General features: G+C 46.5%; 1 protein-coding gene across 10 annotated transcripts in view; it reads left to right on the top strand.

The window, feature by feature from the left end:
* The window catches only part of TMEM40 (transmembrane protein 40), a 79,815-nt gene that overhangs the window by 14,843 nt on the left and 41,172 nt on the right, over positions 1–23,800 (top strand). The window contains exon 1 of one of the 10 annotated variants that reach the window (XM_060631817.3): positions 12,956–13,078. The exons of the other annotated variants lie outside the window; for them this stretch is intronic. The gene's annotated coding sequence lies outside the window, so the exon portion shown is untranslated. Of the gene's footprint in view, positions 1–12,955; positions 13,079–23,800 lie in introns of those variants that run through there. 10 annotated transcript variants of the gene reach the window in all.

Here is a 23,800-nt window from a genome sequence, read left to right as displayed (position 1 = left end):
TCAGCGCAGAGCCCAATGCAGGGCTCGAACTCACAACCATGAAATCATGACTTGAGCTGAAACCAAGAGTTGGACACTTAACCAACTGAGCCACCCAGGTGCCCCTAGCCTCCTTCCTTTAATTAATTGTAACATCCTACTCCAACAATAAGAAACCTGGCTTTCACCATCAGCCACTCATTACCTAGTTGTTCGGTTCCAGTGTATATGTATAGCAATAGCAGATTCGTTAGCCTGTATCCCCATGGGAAACAATTTGATCAAGTATAGTATACTACTATGTATATCTTCTTTTGCCTTTGGTTTTGCACCTTCCATTCATTTCTGAAGGATTTATATCAACACTCTTCTCCCCCACTCTATTCAGTGAAGTGGTTGCATATATTTGTAATACAGTTCAATTGCTTTGTCACATTCTGTGTTCCATCCTGGAATCCCCTGACAACTCCTGAATGGTTTTATAAAATTTGAATATACTAAGATTCACTCTTTGTGCTATAAAAGTTCTGAGTTTTAAGAAATAGTATCAAGTACTCATTCTCATATAGAATAGCTTCATCATCCTAAAAAAATCCTCTGTGCTTAATCTAATTACTCCTCTTCCTTCTCCTGGTTCCCCTGGCAACCACTGATCGTTTTTACGGTATTTATAGTCTGGCCTTTTCCAGAGTGTCATATAGTTCGAAGTATACAGCCTGTAGCCTCTTCAGATTGGCTTTTTTTTTTTTACTTAACAACATGCATTTAAGATTCCTTCTTGTCTTTTGTGGCTTGATAGCTCAGTTCTTTTTAATGCTGAATAATATCCCATTGCACGGATGTACTGTAGTTTTTTTTGTCCATTCACCTGTCAAAGGACATCTTGGTTGCCTCCAGTTTTTAGTGATTATCAATAAAGCTGCTATAAACATTCACATGCAGGTTTTTGGGTGGACATGAGTTTTCAGGTCAGCTGCATATACAGCTAGGATTGGGACTGCTGGATCATGTGCTATAAGCTATCTATATCTTTATAGGAGATTGCCAAACTGTCTTCCAAAGTGCCTGAACCACTTTCCATTCCCACTAAAAATAAATGAGAATTTCTGTTGCTCCACGGTCTCACTAGTGTTTGGTGGTTCAGTTTTGGGTTTTTTGGTTTTTGGTTTTTGGTGTTTTTGGCCATTTTGATAGGTGCCTTGTAGTATCTCATTGTTGTTCCAATTTGCAATTTCCTTATGACAATAATGGTGAGCATTTTTTATATGCTTATTTGCTATCTCTGTATCTTCTTCAGTGAGGTGTGTTCTTATTGCTGAGTTTTAGGAGTCTTGAATGTGTCTATTTTTGGATACAAGTCCTTTACCAGAAAAGTAATTTGCAATTATTTACTCCCAGTGTGTGGCTTATATTGTCATTCTCTTAACAGTGTCTCTTGCAGAGAGTTTTACTTTTAATAAAGTAGTAAGTCCCACTTTCATAGATTATTCTTTTGGTATCATATCTAATAACTCTTTACCAAACTCACGCTCATATTGATTTCCCTCAATATTTTCTTTTAGATGTTTTATACTTTCATGTTTTGTATGTAAGTCTCTGACTAATTTGGGGTTAATTGTTGTGAAAGGTACAAGGTCTCTACCTAAGTTTGTTTTTCGCATGTGGGCATACTATTGTTCTAATGCCATTTGTTGAAAAAACTATCCTTCCTCCATGGAATTGCCTTTGCTCCTTTGTCAAAGAACAGTTGACTATACGTATGTGGGTCTATTTCTAGGCTCTCTATTCTGTTCCATTGTTCTACCTGTGTGTACTTTCACCAATACCATACTCTCTTGACTACTGTAGCCTTATAGCAAGTGTCGAGGTTGTATAGTATCAGTCCTCCGACTTTGTTGTTCTTCAGTATTGCGCTGGCTATTTGAGGTCTTTTGCCTTTCCATATAAAAGTTAGAATCAGTTTGTTTGTTTTAATGTTTATTTATTTTGAGAGAGAGAGAGAGAGAGAACACACGTGTGTGTGCATGTGCACAGGTGAGGGAGCAGAGAGAGAGAGGGAGAGAGAGAATCGCAAGCAGGCTCCATGCTGTCAGCACAGATTCTGATGCGGGACTTGATGTCATGAACCCTGAGATCATGCTCTGGGCTAAAATCAAGATTTGGATGCTTAACCAGGATCAGAATCAGTTTGTTGATCTGAGCCCCAGAATCAAGTTTGTTGATGTCTATAATATAGCTTGCCAGGATTTTTATTAGGATTATGTTGAACCAATAGATCAAACTGGGGAGAACTGACATCTTCGTGGATTGTTTCCTCAGCTACATCCAGTCTACTAATGAGCCCATCAAAACTATTCTTCATTTCTATCATAGTGTTTTTTATTTTTAGCATTTCCTTTTGATTCATTCTTTTTTTTTAATTTTTTTAACGTTTTTTAATTTATTTTTGAGACAGGGAGAGACAGAGCATGAACAGGGGAGGGTCAGAGAGAGGGAGACACAGAATCTGAAACAGGCTCCAGGCTCTGAGCTGTCGCACAGAGCCCGACGCGGGGCTTGAACTCACGGACCGCGAGATCGTGACCTGAGCCGAAGTCGGCCGCTGAACTGACTGAGCCACCCAGGCGCCCCTCCTTTTGATTCATTCTTGAAGTTTCCATCTCTCTGCTTACATTGCCCACCTGCTCTTACATGTCGTCTACATTTTCCATTAGAGCCCTTAACATATTAATCACAGTTATTTTATTTTATATTTTTAATGTTTATTTATTTTTGAGAGAAAGAGAGAGAAGTGAGTGGGGAAGGGGCAGAGAGAGAGGGAGACACAGAATCTGAAGCAGGCTCCAGGCTCCGAGCTGTCAGCCAAGCCTGATGCGGGGCTGGAACCCACGAACCATGAGATCATGACCTGAGCCAAAGTCAGATGCTAAACCGACTGAGCCACCCAGGCACCCTAATCACAGTTATTATAATACTCTGTCTGACATTCCCAATATCTGTGTGATATCTGCATCTGGTCCTGATGCTTGTTTTGTCTCTTCAAACTTTTTTTCTCATCCTTTAGCATGCCTTGTGATTTATTTTATTTTATTTTTTTTTGTGGGAAGTCAGGCATGCTGTTTTAGTAAATAGGAACTGGGGTAAATAACCCTCTAGTGTGACTATTTATGGTAATCTGGCTAGGAGCTGGGCTGTGCCTAGTGTTTCCTGTACATATAGCTGCTAGAGGGTTCGCATTCTTCTAGCATCTTTGTTTTCATCTTCCCTGTTGACTTTGGGCTTCCCTGGATTCTCCTCCTCAGAGAGAATCCGCATCTTGCAGCTCTTTCCACCTTAATCTATTATTATTCTAGAGCCCTGTTGTGGTGTGGGAAGGGGTGGAAGAGGAGAAGCGGTTTATAATCTTATGATTAAATGTCAGTATTTCCATGCACCTGTGTCCCTGGTCTGTGACTCTTGTGCATGTTTCTTAGCTTAATTCCTCCACTTAAGTTGATGCAGAAAGGCTAGTGGGAGCTGCAGTGAGAGAAATGTCCTTCCCCCAGATAGGATAAGGATTGGTAAAAGCCTTTTTCCCTCTAGAGCAGGCCTTTGTTTGGGAGAATACTCTGGGTATATTTCACTACGGTTACTCTTTGCCTCCCCTGTCAGAACTGGGAGGAGATGTCTCTTGGCCCTTCATTCTGGGAATTTGGTGAAGTTCCTGGAGGTAAAACTCATGAAAGTATGGGGCTCTCCTTAAGACTGTGACCCCCAGGAGTTTTTCACTCTCATGCTAATGCATACTCAGCCTCTGGAAACTTTTAAAAATCACCATCTCAGGATTCCTATCAGTTTATGATTCTAGTGGCTTTTGTTCGAGGTAAGCAGGTCTCAGCTATGACTTTTGGTATTCTATATGGTGGGAGATATGGATCTAATTTTATATTTTTCCAAATGGTGACCCAAGTGCCTGAGCATCATTTAGTAACAAGTTTACAAATAAAAGGAGTAGTACAAGGTAGTTTATTTGTGGTGGTATAAAGCTCCGTATATTGATTTGGTGGTAGTTACATGATTGTATACATGGACTAAAATGCATAGAAACCATGCACACAACTGCACACATGTAAAAAATTATGAAAACAGAATAAGGTGTGTAGGCTAGTTAATGGTGTTGTACCAATGTCAGTTTCCTGGATTTGCTCTTGTATTACATTTATATAAGGTGTCACCATTGGGAAAACCTGGGTGAAGGGTATGTGGGACTCTGTATTATTTTTCCTGCTTCCTATGAGTCTATAATTTGTATCAAAATAAAGTTTTTAAAAATCCACCTCTCCTACAGTACTTTGAGATGCCTACATTGAATTTCTTTTTTTTTTTTTTTTAATGTTTATTTTTGAGACAGAGAGAGACAGAGCATGAACGGGGGAGGGTCAGAGAGAGGAAGACACAGAATCTGAAACAGGCTCCAGGCTCTGAGCTGTCAGCACAGAGCCCGATGCGGGGCTCGAACTCACGGACTGCGAAATCATGACCTGAGCCAAAGTCGGCTGCCTAACCGACTGAGCCACCCAGGCGCCCCACCAACATTGAATTTCTTAAAGTCCAATTTGGTCAGGTGGCAAAACTGGTCCATTTATATTCATTATGATTACTGACATGGTTGGCTTACTTTTATTCTCACTTATATTTTGTGCAATTTACCCTGCCTTTTCTTTGCTATTTCCTGCTTGTTATTGGATAGGTTGAATTTTCTTTATCCCTCCCTTCTTTTCCCTTTGATGGAAGTTGTACATTCTATTTTATTAGTTTATTTTTTTAAGTTTATTTATTTTTATTTTGAGAGAGACAGAGAGTGTGAGTGGGGAGGGGCAAAGAGAGAGGGAGAATACCAACCAGGCTCTGCGTGGTCATTGCAACCCAGGTGACTGAGTCACCAAGGCGCCCCTCTAGTTTATTAGTTTAGGGATTATCTTTAACATCTAAAGACAAATTAATGATATCAAGATAATTAGGGATTATCTTTAACATTTTAACAGACAAACTTGATTTACCAAAATCCAAATTTAATTTATAAGTTAATACCTCTACTCACCTCCTGGATAATACAAGTATCTTATAATACCTTAACTCCAATATATCCAGGCTGCTGTGTATTATTGTTCATCACAAATTTGAATTCTACCTTGTATTTATACATCTCAAGTTATGTATTATTTCAGAGAGCACTTAGATTTACCCATGTTTACCAATTCTCTTTACTAATAATTCCTTCAATTCTTTTCTTCCTTTTGTGTTCAATTTCTTTTTTCTATTAAAAAATTTTTTTTTAATGTTTGTTTATTTTTGAAGGAGAGGGAGAGACAGAGCATGAGTGGGAGAGGGAGAGGGAGAGGGGCAGAGAGAGAGGGAGACACAGAATCTGAAGCAGGCTCCAGGCTGTAGCCGTCAGCACAAAGCCTGAGGTGGGGCTCGAACTCATGAGCTGTGAGATCACGACCTGAGCTGAAGTCGTACACTTAACCAACTGAGCCCCTATTTCTTTTTTCTTGATCTAGGAAATCATGAAAGTTTTTTTTTTTTTTTCCAGCAAAAATCTGGAAATCACTCTTTGTCTGCCAATGTCTTTATTAAGCCTTTGCTCTTAAATATTTAGGTGGATTTAGAATTTGAAGTTGATAGTTACTTTCTTTCCACACTTCAAAGACATGGTTCTTTGTTTTCTGGTTTATATTGTTGCCATTTACATGTCTGCTCTCATTATAGCTAACCTTTCCAGTATTGCCTCATGGTCAAATACTGCTACTCTGACTCTTGCCATCACCTCCACATTCCAGTTGGAATAGAACTTTCTCTTACGATCTATTGGCTGGCCACACATAGGTATTAGAGCACTCGGAAAATGTAATCTTTATTCTGGTAATCATGTGCCCAGCTATTAATCTAGAATGGGGGTCAGAACTGGTTAATTCTTGAACTTTCCACCAGTAGGTGCCCAATAGATGTCTGAAGATGGGTTTTGTCAACAAATCTTCCTTCTCACTCATACTGGTCCGTGGTCAGGGCTTAAGGTGTTGCCCGAGGAGAAGGCCCAGGCATCGGAACCAATTTCTCGTCCCCAGACACACCCCTCTGGCCCAGGGGTTATTTCACTTGGTCCCAGGGAGGACAGGCTCCTCCCCCTAGGTCCCACTTCTGCCTGGATCTCAGCAGGGCTGTCTGCCCATCTCCTGGTACTCCATGTTGTGAGATCCCAGACCACCTCAGAGGTGCCTGGATAAATTCTTTCACTTTCTACCTCAGAACTAAAAAGAAACACTCATTGAGCACTCTCAGACACTTTTTCCTGTGGTAGGTGATTTCTCCATTTGACCTATGAAAATGAGGCCCAGAGAAATTAAGCAATTTGGCTAAAGTCACACAGCTGGAGCCAGAACTCCATAACTGGAGACCTCCCAGCTCTCAGCTTTGGGCTATTTATAAGACTACACTTTTTTCTGAGATGGAGAAAGATGTTTGTGGCTTGAAGCAAACAAAGTTGAACTCTTGTTCTATCACAAATTTGAGGAGTGAATGAGGCAGGCAGGGTGCTGGGAAAGGGTGGCATACCCCCAGCCTTGGGGGGAAGCCAAGGATTTAAGTGAGTGTCCCTTTAAGCCTTTACCAATGAGCCAGGCCATTTGCAAGGCACAGGAGGATATAGAGGCAAGCTGAATAGAGCTGCAGCTTAGAACAACTACTTTGTGGGAAAATAGAGCTAAGTCTGGGTACCCTCTAGCTGTGTGAGCTTGGGCAAGTGACTCAATCTCTCTGAGTCTCAGTTCAACATCTGTAAAATGGAAATAATGACACCTACCTCAGGAGGTAAAGCTTTTGGCAGAATACCCGGCACACGGCAAGCCTGTAGTGAATGGTAGCTGTTAGTTGTTGCTGTTTTATTATCATCACACCTACCGGGGAGACATACGCTGATGTGTGATGGCTGAGGGAAGGACTATGAGAATACAGGGGAGAGAGGTGGGATGCGTGAGTCAGGCCTTGAGGAGCGGGTGCGTCCTCCAGGCAGACAACTGGGTGCCATTCCAGACACACAGGCTTGCATCTGAACATCCGCAGGCTTCATCAGTGAGTGTCCTGGGCCTGCCCTTGACGCCCATGGACAGATGTGTCGTGTGACATCTGGGCTTGAGCTCAGTCCAGACAGCACTTGCAGGAGAGTCACTTCCCAGAGTTCTTAGGAGAATTCCCTGGCTGAAGGCCCTGTCTGCTCTAGCAGAGATGAGCTATTTCCAAACACTTGGTCTTAGATCTCAAGATGCTCTCCAAAGCTTCCTTCCTTCCTCCCTTCTTCCCTCCCTCCATTTATTCTTTCTTTTTTTCCTTCCTTCTCTCCTTTCCTCGCTTCCTTTCTCCCTTCCCCCATCTCTTCTTTCCACTCTATTTGTCATGAAAGTTAACAACTCACACTTCCCTATTTACAGAGATTGTCGAGCCCCTTCTACAGAACACGACTGGACTTGCAGGTCAGACAACACCAGGACAGTTCACAGTTCGTGGCTAGTGTTTCCCGCTAGGAGTCTCCTGGTGTCCCATTGCTAAATGCTTCCATACCGGCTTTCAACAAAGACATGGAAGCCACAGTCCAGATGCTACTGAAGAACAGGACCACCTCTCAGATGCTGGGGAATGCGGGTCCAGTGACACGCTGCATTCTTAAGAACTTTTGTTATGGAAACTTCAAACATACACAGAAGTAGAAATGATTGTATAATGAACTCCCACCTACAAATCACCCAGCTTCTGCTCTTATCGACTTTAGCCAATTGTGATTCCTGTCTCCTGCTCCCACATTGTCCCCCTTACTGAACTGCTTTAAAGCACACCTTTAAGACACAGTGTCATAGCACTAGTAATCACTTCACTGTGCATCACCAACAGATCACGTTGTTTTTACATAACTGATGTGCTATCATCAACCTAACAAACAATAACAGTAGGCCTTAAATAATCTAATATTGAATCCACATTCACACTTCCCAGATTGTGTCAAAGATGTCTATTTGCAATTAGTTTCTTAGAAAAATATATTATCATCCCCATTCTACAAATGGGGAAACTGAGGCTGCCCTCCCCCAAAGTCTCAGAGTTAGTAAATAACATATGTTTCATATCAAAGACACTCCTGGATCTTTACCCTGCACTGCTGACTCAAAGCTTTAAGAGTCCTCAGAAAGAGAGAGTATGGAGTTGCAAAGATTCTAGTCTAGGCCAGAGGCTAACTCCTCAAAGATGGATTTCAATGACATGCTCAGGGACTTCTCAACCAGGAGCTTAGGTCGGGGGTTCTGCATGGAGGAGTAGAAAAATCCCAGCTTTGAGTTCAGGGTAACCTGGCTTCGAATCCTGACCCAGCCACTTCCCAGTTAGTTATGTGATTTGGAAATCATTTCAGCCCTCTGACCCTCAATGTTCTTGTCCATGAAATGGGGACAACGCCTCCTGATTTAGAGGGTCCATTTAACAAATGTCTCAAGGTGATTAAGACAGGCTCTGCCCTCGGGACGCCTGGGTAGTTCAGTTGGTTAAGTGTTTGACTCTTGGTTTTGGCCGAAGTTGTGATCTCGCAGATGTGGGATCAAGTGCCACGTAGGGCTTCTCGCTGAGTGTGGAGCCTGCTTGTGATTCTCTATTTCCTTCTCTCTCTGCCTGTCCCCTGCTTGTGCTCTCTCTTTCTCTCTCTCTCTCTCTCTCAAAATAAATAAATAAATATTTGGGGCACATGGGTGGCTCAGTCGGTTAAGCATCTGACTTTGGCTCAGGTCTTGATCTCGCGGTTCCTAGGTTTGGGCCCCACCTCGGGCTCTGTGCTGACAGCTCAGAGCCTGGAACCTGCTTCGGATTCTGTGACTCCCTTTCTCTCTGCCCCACCCCTGTTCGCACTCTGTCTCTCAAAAGTGAAAAAATTAAAAATAAAGACATTGATAAATAAGTAAATAAACATAAAAAAAAAAAAAAAAAGACAAGCCCTGTCCTCACATACGTCCATTTGGTGATTAAGCAAAAATTCACATAGAGAACCAGACTCCTGGGTGTTCATAGTAGGTACACATTCTTTCCCCCCTACACCTGCAGGGCATAATTCTCAAACCCAAGAAGTCCCTGGGTAGTTCCCACCTGCCTGAGAGATCCCGGTGGCCTCATCACAAGAATGCCAAGGGGTATTGAGGGCTGACTGTATGCAGACACTGCTCCAAGCCTTGTATACAAATAGTGTCTCGGTGGATAGGGACTGCCATCTCCCCATTTATATGGATGTGGAGACCGCTGTCTGTTGCCTCCAGAGTGCACGTGTTTGCTGAATCAGGCGGCCCCCGCTGGCAGTTCTGGAATGCAGGGAAGCCGGATGCCACGCTCATCTGCTGACCTGGCTTCCCTGGGGCCATCAGCTGTGCCCACAGAACAGTGGGAGGTTCTCTCATGAATCACGACCCCTCCCCCCCCCCCCCCCCCCCCACAGGATAGTGAGGTCACCTAAGGAGGGAGCTGAGCTGGAGCCTCCCTTAAACCTCTGGTAGCTCTGTCGCAGTCCTGGCAATCTGCCCATGTCCAAGAGATAGGAAATGCCCTGAGGCTGTGCCTCTATCCTGTGTCAAGTTCACATACAACCAGGTGCTGCAGGAAGTAAAGTCTTCATTTGCCCCGAGAGGGGAAGTACCTTCACCTGGGATTAGGAAACAAACAGAAGGTGAAGATGGTTTGTTTTTTTTTTGAGCACCTACTATGTGCCACTCATTGAAACCTTTAAATGACAGGAAGTATTCTATAGCCCAGTAATTCTTTTTTTTTCCCCCAGTAATTCTTTAAAAAAAAAAATTTGTTTTTAACATTTATTCATTTTCGAGAGACAGAGGACAAGTAGGGGAGGGGCAGAGAGAGGGGTGGACAGAATCCAAAGCAGGCTCCAGGCTCTGAGCTGTCAGCACACAGCCTGACGCAGGGCTTGAACCCGGGAACCTTGAGATCATGACCTGAGCCAAAGTAGGATGCTCAACTGACTGAGCCACCCAGGAGCTCCTGTAGTCCAGTGATTCTTAAACTTGAACAGGTATCAGAAGCACCTTGAGGGCTTGTTAAATACAAATTGTGGGTCCCACCTCCAGAGTTGCTCATTCAGTAGGACTAAGATGGGACCCGAGTATTTGCATTGCTAAAAGGTTTTCAGGCAATGCTGAATCTGCTGGTCCAGGGACCATGTTTTGAAAATAACTAATCAACTCAACTTCCTTTCCTCTGTGTAATGGTGGTTTTCAATTTTCTTCTTATCGACCTCCAGGGACAGAGGACTCATTGCCTGTTCTGCTGACCTGTCTCATTTCTGGATAGTTCTTACTGTAAAGACAGGAATTTTGTGTGTGTGCTTATGTCGAGATGAGAACTTACTCTAACTGCTTCCTCTGTAGCCCGTTCTTTCTGCCTCTGGACCACGGTCTCAACAGAAAGGAGCAGCTGGAAGGGAGAGACCTGTAACTTAAATGAGGGTCTCCCTCATCCCCACAGTCCACCAACCAATCCCTGTCTGTTCTACCTTCTAAATCAGGGCTGTCCAGCAGGAATAGATTGTGAGATCTATGTACCACAAAAATTTTTAAATTTTCCAATAACTACATTAAAAATAGCAAAAAGAAGCAGGTAGAACTAATTTTCCCATATTTTATTTCACCCAGGGTATCCAAAATAATATCTTTTTAACAAGTAACCAATACAAAAATGATTACTGAGCTCTTATATATTCTTGTGTTTCATAGCAAGTCTTGGAAATCCGGTGTGTATTTTACACTTACAGCACATCTCAGTTCTGACCAGCTACATTTCAAGGGCTTCATAGCCACACATGGCTGGTGACTACTGTTTGGGACAGTGCAATGACCACTGTCCCTAGTCCTTATCTCTCCTGCCATGGCTCATGCTCGCCTGGATGCCTGCCCCTCACAGCCTCACCAATCCATAACATGACAGCCAAATTGTTGTCTAAAATATAGATTTGATCATGTCCCTCTTATGTGACTCCCCGTTGCTCTCAGGATAATATCTAGCCTCCTTGGTCTGGCTTCCGAGTCCCTGACTCTCACTTTCCCTTCTCCCACCCCCAGCATCCCCTACTCTCCTACTATACTGAATGATTCACAGATCCTCAACACAAGCAACGCCTCTTACCTCTAAGCCTTTGCACACATGGTTCCCTCTGCCTGGAATACCCTTACAATGCTTCTTGGGCTTCCCTTTCAGGTCACACAATCATTCAACAAAATTTATTGAGCACCTACTATGTGTCAGACACTGTTCTAGGTCCCGGAGCAAACAATACATAATGAGGAAATATGCATAATAAAAAACATACAGTATGTCACATGGTGAACAATAAAGCAGGATGACCAGGAAAGGTGGTGGTGGCAGTCACCACTTTGTACAAGGTAGTCAGGGAAGACCTCTTGGAGAAGGTGACATTTGAGTAGATACCTGAAGAAGTGACGAAAGGAGCTAGGAAAAAGCATTTGAGGAAGAGGGAACAGCCAGTGGAAAGGCCCTGAGGGTGGAACCTAACTGGAGTGTTTGGGGCACAGTTTAGTGTAGCTGGGCAGAGTGAGAGAGGTCATTGAAATTAAAGTCAGAGAGAGCAAGAGGTGGGTCCCAGATGGTGGAGGGCTGTGTAAGTACTTGAGTTGTTTTTTGTTTTTTGTTTTTAAGTTTATTTGTTTATTTTGAGAGAGCAAGAGAATGCGATAGAGTGGGGGAGGGGCAGAGAGAATGGGAAAGAGAGAATCCCAAGCCGACTCTGCCCTATCAGCACAGAGTCCAACACAGGGCTCAATCCCACAAACAGTGAGATCATGACCTGAGCCTAGATCAAGAGTCGGGCACTTAACTGACTGAGTCACCCAAGTGTCCCAAGAATTTGAGTTTCATCCTGAATGAGGTGGGGGTCCTGGGAGGGTGCTTAGCTGAGGAGGGACATGAGCTGACTTGGTTTTTAACTGGATCCCTCTGGTTGTCACAATTAGGACAGCCACTGGGCTAAAGGCAGGAGCAAAGAGACTAGGGATCATGTTGGCTGGACCAGGGTGGCTGCCATGGAAGTAGAGAGAGGAGGCTGGATTTGGGATATGTTGAAGGTGGGGCCAACAGGGTTTTCCAGATATGTCAGACAGATTATGAGAGAGCAAAGAGTCAAGGATGACTCTGAGATTTTGGCCTGAGCTTAGCATTGAAATGACTCCTCTTCCAGGAAGCCCTCCTGGGAACCCACAGCTCCCTGGGCTGTGCCCTCATGGGGCCTGTCATGGCCTGTCTCTATCTGGCCTGGGTGCTCCCCTGGGCAGTGTAGGACTTGTTTACTATCCTGTTTCCAAAGTGTTCGATAAGTGAGTAAGAGGCAGAGGCAGGCTGAGCTGGGGTTATTCTTGGCCTCAGTGTAGGAGGTCAGGCCCCACCCCTCACCCCCGTGGGACCTGTGTTTTCCTGTCTGCACACAGCAGTGGATATTCTAGCCTTGGCCCAGTTTCCTCACCAGGAGAGGGCACTGCCAGTCCCATTCACAGGAGACCCCCAGTCCTCTGAACCCCGGGCCTCCTGTCCTGCTGCCTGCCCAACCTCACCCCTTGGGAAAGCATCGGGTTGGCCCACATGGCTGCATCCTGAGTCAATCTCACCCTTGAGGTGGAGGTGGGATCTGGGACACACCCCACCTCCTTCCTGCCCAGAGCTTGGCCCAGCCAAGGGCAGTGCAACTACCCCCTACATCACTGCCTCCTGAGTCAGCAGTCATGGCCATGCCCAGGGGGTGGGTTTGGGGGTTTGGCTGCTCCATCTGCTGTGCCTGGGGTGTCATGAGCAAGACTCAAGTCAGACAGAAAGGCCTGGGCCCCCTGATAGCACCAGCAGGAAGGAATGCCACCCTGGTGAGTGAGTGGGGCCCAGGGCAACTCATGCCCCGCCCCCTCCCTGTCACTGGGGTGTGGCCTGGCCTCTCCTGCCTCCCTCTTCCCCTGCCCAGCCTGGCATCGGCACAGTCCACACACTGCTCTCCTTGCAGCCAACACAGGCCTCCCGACCACAGGTAATGGGACATGTGCTGGGTGAGGGGCAGGGTGAAGGGTTAGTTTTCAGAACAGCCTCTTCCACTGGCTGACCTGTTGTGGTTCCTAGGTGGGCCTGGACTTGAACCCCAGCTCCATGCCTTCCTAGCTGGGTGAGTGCCTCAGTCTCCATTTCTGGAGGTATCGGGGGAGTATGACAAATATTCACCTCCCTGGGTTGTTTTGAGGCTTCAGCCAGCCCGTAGCAGGTGACTGACTCCTGATTCTGTTGCTCACTTGCTGCAGGACCTTCAAAAACCCCTTGGTGCCTTTGAGCCTCAATTACCCCATTTGTGAAACGAACGTCCAGACTAGATCTCTAAAGGCTTCGCCCACTCTGCCCTTGTGGAACCAAACACTTGGGAGAACAAAGATGTTTCCCCCCAAAGCATCCCGGTCTCTGTGCTTTGCCAGCAGGTGAAGGCAGCTGCTCTCTAGACACTTCCTTCGGAGGCACCCTGGGTTCTCTGGCCAGGCCCGGTAGACTGGAGAGGGTGAGGAGGCCAGTCCTCTGCCTTGGGCTCAAAGGCACCTTTGGGGAGAAAATGCTGAACAGGCAGAGCCAGGCCTTGGGGGAGGGGAGGCCTGCTCCCGTCAGAGAGGCCCACCCAGGTGGCTTGGCCTGGAGGGAGCCCCACCCACCCCAGTCTCGCCTCCCCCCCACTTGCCCCTCCAGTGTCTGGAGCCCCCTCTGCTGGGAGCATCCCAGCCCCTCCTCAGAGGCAGCCTTCCGGCTGGAGGCCCAACCCATTTTCTTTTTAAGGGCGACTAGAAAGATGACAGTCATGTGCTTATTATTTTATACTGCTTTGTTTAGAAATTGCCAGAAAAGTTGAGTCAGGAGTGTGTGTAAGGGAAGTGTGTGGTGTGTTTTGTTTGGGGTCCAAACCGTGGAGATCTATACATAATGGGACCTCCCCCCACCCCCTCCCCCTGTCTCTGAAACTCCTAGAACTCGGCTAGTGTAGCCCTCTAAAATGCTAGGGTACCTGTGCTTTGAAATCCTCTCCAGGCTACCGTTTCAGAGAGATCTCTCTCACGCACTGGTTCCACACCAGGGATGTACTGGGCATGGTGCTGCCAGAGGCCTTATTTCACTCTTAACAGCAACCCGTGTGAGAAGTCCTCTTTTTTTCTTTAGTAACAACTTTATTGAGACATTATTCACATGCCATCAAGTTCCCTTTTAAAGTGTACAAGTCAGTGATTTTTAGTATATTCACAGAGTTATGCAACCACCACCACTTATATCTAATTTAGAATTTAGAATTTTTATCATCCCCAAGTAAACCCCATACCCTTTAGCAGTTAACCCGCATTTCCTCCTTCCTCTGGCAACCACTCGTCTACTTTGTGGATGATCTCTATGGATTTGCTCATTCTGGGCATATTATTTAAGTGGAATCATACAATAAGTGATCCTTTCTGACTGGCTTTTTTCACTTAGCATCACGTTTTCAAGGTTTATCCTTGCTGTCACACGTCATCAGTCCTTCGTTCCTCTTTGTGGTTGAATGGCGTTGTGTGATCATATCACGTTTTGTTTCTTCATTCATCAGTTGATGGGTTGTTTCCGCTTTGTGACTGTTGTGAATAAAACTGCTGTGGCCATTCGTGTACAAGTTTTTGTTACAATCCCACCAACTCTACACGAAGGCTCCAAATTTTCCACACCCTTACCAGCATTTGTTATTATCTGGACTTCTTATTGTAGCCATCCTAGAGGGTATGAAGTGAGATCTCACTGTGGTTTTGTTTTGTTTAAGTTTTATGTATTTCGGTATTCTCTACACCCAATGTAGGGCTCAAACTCACAACCCTGAGATCAACAGTCTTCAGCCAGCCAGGTGCACCTCTCATTGTGGATTTGATTTACATTTCTGTATTGATGACATGTGGACAGCATTCCGAGTACTACTGACCATTTCTTTAGAGAAATGTCTGTTCAAATCCTTTGACAGTTTTATTTTAAATTAAATCTTTTCTAAGTTTATTTATTTATTTTGAGAGAGAGAGAGAGAGAGAGAGAGCGCACAAGCGGGAGAGGAGTGGAGAGAAAGAACAGGAGACAGAGAATCCCAAGCAGGCTCTGCGCTGCCAGCACAGAGCCAGACCTGGGGCTCGAACTCACTAACCGTGAGATCCTGACCTGAGCAGGAACCAAGAGTCAGAAGCTTAACGGACTGAGTCACCCAGGTGCCCCCTTTTGACGATTTTAAAATGAGGTTGTCATTTTATTTTTGAGTGGTAAGCATGCCTGTTTTTCCAAGGGAGGTTTCTGAGGCTCTGAGAATGAATGTGGTATGCGGTGATCTCAGTCAGTGGAAGGTAGTGGTGGGAACTGAATCCAGGTCTGTCCGACATTCATGAGCAAGCAAGCTCCTTCTCTCACTCTGGATGACTGCTTTCTGGTGTTCACTGTTGCCAATTGCATGTGTGAGGGGCGGGAGAGGGGGAAAGAGAGAAACAGGAAAAAAGATGGAAAAGAGAGAGAGGAGACAGTGAAACTAAGATGACAGAATGAGAAAGGAGGCTGGATTGGCTTTGGCTGTTTTTATCTATTTACCTAGATATCTAGTTATTTATTTGAGAGAGAGAGAGAGAGAGAGAGAGAGAGAGAGAGAAAGAGAGAGAGGGAGAGAAAGTATGTGCAAGGGGAGGGAGGAGTGGAGGTGGAGAGGGAGGGGCAGAGAAAGAGGGAGAAAAAGAATATTTAAAAAAAATTTTTTAATGTTTATTTCTGAGAGAGAGAGAGAGAGAGAGAGAGAGAGAAAGCATGAACAGGGGAGGGACAGAGAGAGGGGGAGACCCAGAATCCGAAGTAGGCTCTAGGTTCTGAGCTGTCAGCCCAGAGCCAAACATGGGGCTCAAACCCACAAACCATGAGATGGACACCTAACTGGATGCCTAATCGACTGAGCCACCCAGGTGTCCCAAGGGAGAGAAAGAATCTTAAGCAGGTCCACGTTCAGTGTTCAGAGCTCAGTGCAGAGTCCAATGTAGGGGCTCAGTCTCATGACTGTGAGATCATGACCTGAACTGAAATCAAGAGTGAAATGCTTAATCGACTGAGCCACCGAGACGCCCCTGGCTCTGGCTGTTTAAATAGGCACCCACCTTGGAAAGTTAGAGCTGGGGAAAACCTTTTCAGAGTTTTTGGTTTCTTCGCATTAATCTGCAAACACTGGGGCGGGGAGGGGCTCTAAAATTTTTACTGGGGGCTACACCGCCCCCCCTAATTTTTCTTTGTTCCTAAATCTGAAACAAATCTGATTCAACCCCATAACCCAAACAGGGAGCAGTGTCCCCTAGTGTCTCACTGGGTTTAAGGATCTGGAGCCGTGGTTGTCACACTTTTTGATTGCATACGCTTCTCCAGAAAAATGCTTTAGGCACCCCCAACAGATACATATTTACTGACTTAGAAATTACATACAAGTACGTGATGATTGACTAATGTCTAAAGGCCCAATATACACTTAGAGTGAAATTAATCACGGACAATAGTGGATGGGAGTCCACCTCTAGAGTAGTTTTTCTGTTCTTATGTCAGTCGGCAATATACTGAGCGTATGAGACCCCATTCATTGTTGTTTTCAGTTGGTAAGGTGGCTGACGCAAGACTTGAGTGACCAGCAGTCTGTCCCGCACTTTTCCTGCTGCCTGCTTGTATTTTCTCGATTGGCGTTATCTCCATCCTCAGTTTCTCTGCAGGGCTCTTTGAAGCCATTTGTCCATTCCGTGGAGGCTGATTTGCTTAAAATGCATTGTTCAGATCTATCCAACCTGGCACCACAATGTATGGCAGTAGGCTGAATGTAGAGAAACGAAAGACAAGGCCACAGCTTCCCGCTGGCCCTGGGAACCTCCCCCTTAGTAGACACGATGTTCAGTATCTGGTATACAGCTGGGGGTGCACATCAAGGTTGAACTATATACTGTTTAACTGTCTTTAGTCAAAAGTTAAGTAGAGAGACATAGACTGAGATTATAATTTGAAAGACTAATAGGTTCTGAGCTAAGGACATCTAAGCCAACCTCTGCCATTCCTCAGCTTGCCACCTCTCCTGGCAGGGTGCTCATGACCACCCAGAGTAGTGCCCTGCTCCTCCACCCACTTCTCGTGGGTCTGATCTTAATACCCCCCCACATCCCCTGGATTATCTCTGTTTGTCCAGACTCTATTCTGTTCAAAACCTAGAATTGAACCTAGGATGGGAGATGGTGAGATATGGGTCACCTTCTTCATTTTAGGCTCTGTGCTTCTGTTAATGTGACCTAAGACTGTGTTAGCTTGGCTCTGTAGCTCTATCACCTTGTTGGCTCATACTACACTTCAACAAACATTGATTATGAACTTACTGTGTGCTAAACATCAAGTTAGATGCTTGTGCTAACATTTATTTACCTTTCAGAGGGTCTTTTAAAAATCCTAGGTCTTTCTCTATGAACATCCTCTAAGCTGGGCTCACCCACCTTCTTTCTGCACACTTGATGTTGTCGCGTTTTAGCCTAAGTGCCACCCTGCACTGCTCAGAGGCAACCTTAGGCCCTGGCTGCTTTGTTGGGTATGCTGTGGCCAAAAGAGTCACCTAGATTCATGACAGGTCTGTCTGGCTGTGGTCAGCTGGCTGGGCAGCACGGCTTGTCGTCCCACCACTAAACTGCCCGGATGGACTTGGGACAAGATGGTGGAAGAGGTGCACGCTGCGGCGTCTTCCTTCTTCCTCTGTGAGGTTCCCTCCGTGCTTAGACTTCAGACTCAGATCTGAGTTCATAGCCAGATGCCCCACTGTGTGACCTTGGGCAAGTCCCTTTCCTTTTAAGGGCCTCGGTTTTGGTCTCTCGGCTACAATTCTGTGGGATTCTAGCTTGGAGAAAGGGAGAGACGGCCAAACCTGGGGAGCTGGGGTGGGTAAGGTGAGCCTGGGGCAGGAAGGGGGAGGGTGCTGAATGAAGAAAAAGGAGTGTGAACAAGTAATATAAAAGAAAGAAGGAGATGCTAAAGAAACTTTGCCAGCCTACCATTTCTTTAAGCTCTTAAATTTAGTATTTTATGACTTCTTTTTATGAAGCCCTTTGTCTAAGCCAGGGGCTAGAATATAGTAGAGAGCAAGAAAAACATGATTTTTATTCCCAGGGAGCTCAGAATTAGCGTTCTTTTCATCTCAATGCTCCCAGCAACCCTGCAGGACAGTGACACTGATCCCCATTTTACAGACAGGGAAACTGAAGCTCAGAGAGGTAAAGTGATTTACCCAAAGTCACAGAGCTGGGAGCAAAGTGATGAAGCATGACCTGAGTGGGCTCTGTCAGACCCCTTTGCTGCAGTGACTTAATCAAGATACCCTCAGTATAATGTCCTGGCTAAGGGCATGATAATTTTGTCATGAACTTTCCTATCTACAACCCCATACGAGCTCCAAAATGTGAATAACACATTATTCTCTCTTGTAGATGAGAAAAACAACCTACAGGGGGGAAGTGATGTACCCGAGGGCACAGAATGGGTTGGGGGCAGGGCCAGGACCAGGCTCTTGGTCTCATGAGAGCTGACTCAGTTTCCTCTCCCAGCCCCTGCCCTGGGACTGCTGAGAGGATTGACCACCCCACACCTTGGGATCCCAAAACTGCTGATAAGCTCTGCCCCTGGCTTCTGAGGGTCTGTTTCTGATTCATTGCCTTCTCCAACTATCCCGATGGAGGAATGGAGGAACTCTGGACTTGGGAATTGGCACTGTCCAAAGTGGGCAGCGACAGGGCCCAGGCCTGGACTTCAGGATGGAAAGGCTGACCCTGGGCATGTCAGGGATTGAATCAGATGGCATTTCCCAAAGCTGTGCCAAAAGACATTGAATGACATTCTGGGGAAAAGGACAATGCTCTTGCATAGTTTGGGGAAGGGTTGGATTTAATAGGGCAAAAGAGCTTTCACTCCTGCAGGCCTTTTCAGAGCCTTTAATATTCAATTGCACATTGTGGAGCTCCTAGATGAGGGCTATGAAAAGTAGTGTTGACCAAACTTCTCTGACTACAAAATCCCCTTTTTACCTGGAGTATTTCAAGGGGCTGCTGTTCCCTACAAGATACTGTATGTATCTTATTATTAGAACATGCTGTTCTGGGCTTTCCTGCAAGTCACATCAACCCTGGGGCCCAAAGTTCTTTGCTCACTCGATGAATCTTGAAGAAGTTAACTGGAGGGTCGGACTGGTTTTCTAGAATGTCAAAGCTGGAAGAACCTTATAGAGCGCATCCCAACTTCTAGATATGGGGAAACTGAAGCCCAGGGCAATCCGGCAATGCGTTTGGAGGGATGAGGCCAGAGGCAGGCAGGGAGGCTATTTTTTTAACACTAGGGAGAGGTTCTGGCAGTCTGAGTGGACCACACTCTGCCTAGCATGTGATGCCTTTGTTAACGATGCAGACTTCCCTGAGCCACATCCTAACCCTAACTTTGCTCCTAACACCAGCCCCCTGAATGAGAACCTTCCAAGGAGAGAGTTCTGGGACTCTGCCTGTCAACAGTGCTCCTGGGGAAATTGGATCATTAGCCAAATTTGGGAGACACTGAGCATGGACAAAGGGAGAGGATACTCTCATTTATTTATTAAGCCAGTGTGGTAGGCTTGTTGTGGGCATAATATCATTTAATCCCCACAACACTCTCAGAGACAGATATTAATACCCCATTTTATAGATGGGAAACTGAGGCTGAGAGGAGCCAGGCACCTAAGGACAGGGATAAGAACATAGTTACAACCAACTCCAAAGCCCTCAGTCCCCTTATCAAATCTCTTGGGAGGGAGGCAATGGAAACAGAAAAGCCAGGCCCTAGGGGCGCCTGGGTGGCTCAGCTGATTAAGCGATTAGATTAAGCAAGTCTGACTTCAGCTCAGGTCATGACCTTGAAGTTCGAGGACCCCTCATTGGGCTCTGTGCTGACAACTCAGAGCCTGGAGCTTGCTTCAGATTCTGTGTCTCCCTCTCTCTCTGCCCCTCCCTCGGTCATGCTCCGTTTCTCTCTCTATCTCAAAAATAAACATTGAAAAAAAGAAGAAGAAAAGCCAGGCCCTCCTGATGGGAAAATGGGACAAGTTTGGGCTTTGCCTGGCTGGGAAGGAAATATTGGAGGCATCCTTCCTATCTCTGGAGTTTGGGGGCCCAGGAGCATGGTGGAGTCAGACAAGGAACCTGGTTTAGGAAGGAAGAGGCTCAGCCTCTGCAGGGCTCTAGGTTGTGGCGGGCACTGGGGGTTAGAGACTGTGGCAAGCCGACTAACAGCCCCCAAAATGTCTGCATCCTAATCTCTGGGAGCTAAGTTAGGTTACATGGCAAAGGAGAATTAATGTTGTGAATGGAAGTAAGGATGCTCATCAGCTGACCTTAGCACAGGGAGATGATCCTCGATGACCTGGGAGGGCCCAATGTCACACTGACACGAGGATCCTTAAAAGTGGAAGAGGGAGGGAGCACCTGGGTGGTTCGGTCGGTTGAGCATCGGACTCTTGATTTTGGCTCAGGTCATGACCGTAGGGTCATGGGATCGAGCCCTGAATTGGGCTCCACACTGAGCATGGAGCCTGACTGAGATTCTCTCTCCTTCTGCCCTCTCCCCTACTCTCTCTCTCTCTCTCTCTCTCTCTCTCCCTCTCTCTCTCTAAAATTAAAAAAAAAGTGGAAGAGGGAGGCAGAAGAGGTCAGCATGGTGCAAGGTGAGGAGTTGAGCTGACAGTGCTCGCTTTGCAGATGGAAGAAGGCACCAGAAGCCAAGGACTGTGGGTGGCCTCTAGAAGCTGGATAAAGCAAGGAGATTAAGGGGGGTTGGGGAGGAGAAGCAGCAGCAAGGAAATTTATTTTCTCCTAGGGCCTCCAGGAAGGAACACAGCCCTGCTGACCCCTTGCTGTTAGCCCAGTGAGACCTGTGTTGGACTTCTCACCTATAGGACTGTGAGATGCTAAACTGGTGTTGTTTTAAGCCACTATGTTTGTATCACAAGTCAGAATCCTGAGAGAGAGAGAAAGAGAGAGAGAGAGAGGCTGATGGTCTGACCTGAGTTCAGGGCAGTGACCCCTCTAGAATTTCCATATCAAAGGAACTTAGGGAGCAGGTTGATCAGTTTGGGAGATGCTTGTCCTGGAGCTGTGTCTGCCAGACCAGGATACACTTTATTTTAGGGTGTGTGCCCGTCTGGGGTGGCTTGGGAAGCCCGAAGGAGATTCTGGAGATTCTTGCCCCCTTGGTGTAATCACGAGAAGAAGGGGCTTCAGTCCCAGGTGGACAAAAATGACACATGTCCACGCCTTGGGCAGCAGCTGCTGTTTCTGTTTCCAGTTCCCTTTACTGGCCGGGACCTGTTTAACTCTGGCTCTGCGTTTGTGGCTTCTAGGCACAACGCTGCAGTCTACCTACAGGAAAATGGCCATTAGCCTGACCTTCAGGGCCCAGGATGATTTTCCCCAACCTCACGGGGTTCCTACCCCTTCAACTTCCTGCCACATGCTTCTTCTAATAAACCTTTATCCCATTCTGCCTTTTGCCACCTGTTGAAATCCAACTCGGTACCCCCCAACCCCCGGCCCCCTCCCCAAGGCGGGGCACCGGAGAAAGGGGACCAGCTCCTGAATCCAGAGTCAGGGTTCTGGATCCAGCCTGGCCCCTGAGTTGCCATAAAACCTTTTACAGTTCCTCTCCATTTTTGGGTCTCAGTTTTCCGTCTGTAAAATGGGACAATAATCCCTTCTCTGCCTCCCTTCTGGTTAGCATGAGGATCAAATGAGCTGCATAGGGAAGGCACTGTGAGGCTGTCACGGCTCAGTGTCCCCTAGTATCCCTCCCAGCCTGGGCCCAGGCCCTTGTGACAGCAGGAGCTTAGGAATTTGGGGCTGAACTGAAGGGGAAATCCAGTTTAGCAAGATCTGTGGGTGCAGAGGCCCTGGCATCACCCATGACTCAGCAGGGCTGGGCCTTTTTGGAGAAAAGCGCTAGAAAGGCATTCCTCGCAGGCTCAGTCGCCGATAGGGGGTTACCTGCGAGAGGGGGTTTTAGGGGCCTCTAACCGGGATCAGGGAATGGAGGCTCTCAGCTGGAGCAGGGATTGGATTCGAGTCCACCGGTCAGCTGGGCGACCTTGGACAAGTCACTTGTCTGGCCGAACCTCAGCTTCTTCCTGTGTAAAATAAGACTTGCGCTCGTGAAGTGAGATCTTGGAGAACATGCCATGTTCTCTTTCCTCTCTCTGCTTTCTTCTTTCCTCACTTCTGTCTCAACACCCCTTGGTCCATCTTGCTTCAAAGGAGGTCACACACTGTGAACTTGACCTTTTAGAAGCCCGTCCCAGCGATCCCTCTGCCAGTGCCTGATGCTCTACCATTAGTGCTGTCCTTTTGAGTTAAGCATTGCCCTGCACATGGATTCTCGAGCTTTAATTTTTTTTAATTCTATTTATCCTTTCTCATAATAGAAATGTGGGTGGAGGAGGGATGGGGCAAGGACGTTAAAAGGAGAAAGAGGGCTGCCTCAGTTCCAACCTCCATGACAGTTCCATTAGTTCCATTGCCCTTGCTTCTGATGGCTGAGCTGACAAAGTGCCGGAGGAAGTTCCTTTGGCTATGAGGACCCTGCTCGGGGCTCCACCAGTGGCTGACTACAAGCCATGTCAGCATCATTTGCATAGCACTCCCATGACTTAGTGGCTTCATTCCTGGTGCTAATGACAAGGGCCTGAGAAGAGGTGGCAGCTTCACTCCTTCCATCTCCCATCGTGGACAAAGCAACTACTTTGTTCAGCCACTTACTAGTTATGGCCCTGAGAAAGTTTCTTAGATTCCCTGTGCCTCAGTGTTCTTATCAATAAAATGGATGCAACCAGCGTGAGCCCTCACAGAGTCGTGGTGAGCACTCCGTGAGATAACATGTGTGACGCGCTTACATCGTTGCCTGACAGATAGTAAGTACTTTGTTGTCATGGTTGCCATCGTCATCATCACCATCATCATCATCACATCTTTCCTTTAGCCACGCCCTGTGTAGGGTTCAGTGACACAGAAATGAAGCAGTCTTAGTCTCTCCCTTCACCCTAGGTTCCAGCTCTAGTGGAGGAGACACACCCTGGGTGTGTCAGACCCTCTGCTGAGCCCTGAGCAGAGAGATCTGAAGGTGAATAAGAACAGTGGTCCCTGGAATTGTGCAACAAAGTGCCCTCCCTTGAGGAAGAAGAGTCTGGTATGAGGCAGAATTGACTAGGCTCAGGAGAGCAATATGCCTGGGGATAAGGTGGAGGTCCACTCTGGGCCTCCCCCAAATCCCTTCCTTCTTTAGAGTTGTTTCCTGCAACTGTTTCCCATGTGGGACAAAGCCCCTTGCCTGTATGCCTTTGCACATTGTTCCCTCTGGCCCTTCCAAACTCACCCCAGCATTCCCTCCTTCAGGAATCTTCCCCGACTAACTCTGGTCTGATTTGTCCCCTGGGCTCCCACAGCCCCCTGGTCTACTACAAAATTCCTTGAGGACAGGGATGTAACTTGTTCACCATGTATCCCCAATGCTAGCACATAGTAGGTGCTCAATTAACATAAATGTGATATAGGAAAGGGGAAGTGTGTATCAAAAATTCTGACTACAGGGGCTCCTGGGTGGCTCAGCTGGTTCATGTTCAAGGAAGGAAGGAGACCCAAGGCACAGCACCAGCACTGTTGGTTTC

This window comes from Panthera onca, chromosome A2, assembly GCF_046562875.1.
Source record: "Panthera onca isolate mPanOnc1 chromosome A2, mPanOnc1 haplotype 2, whole genome shotgun sequence".
NCBI classification, from domain to species: Eukaryota; Metazoa; Chordata; class Mammalia; order Carnivora; family Felidae; genus Panthera; species Panthera onca.
The sequence above is the reverse complement of the archived record's forward strand: the minus strand, read 5'-3'. Positions and strand labels throughout refer to the sequence as shown.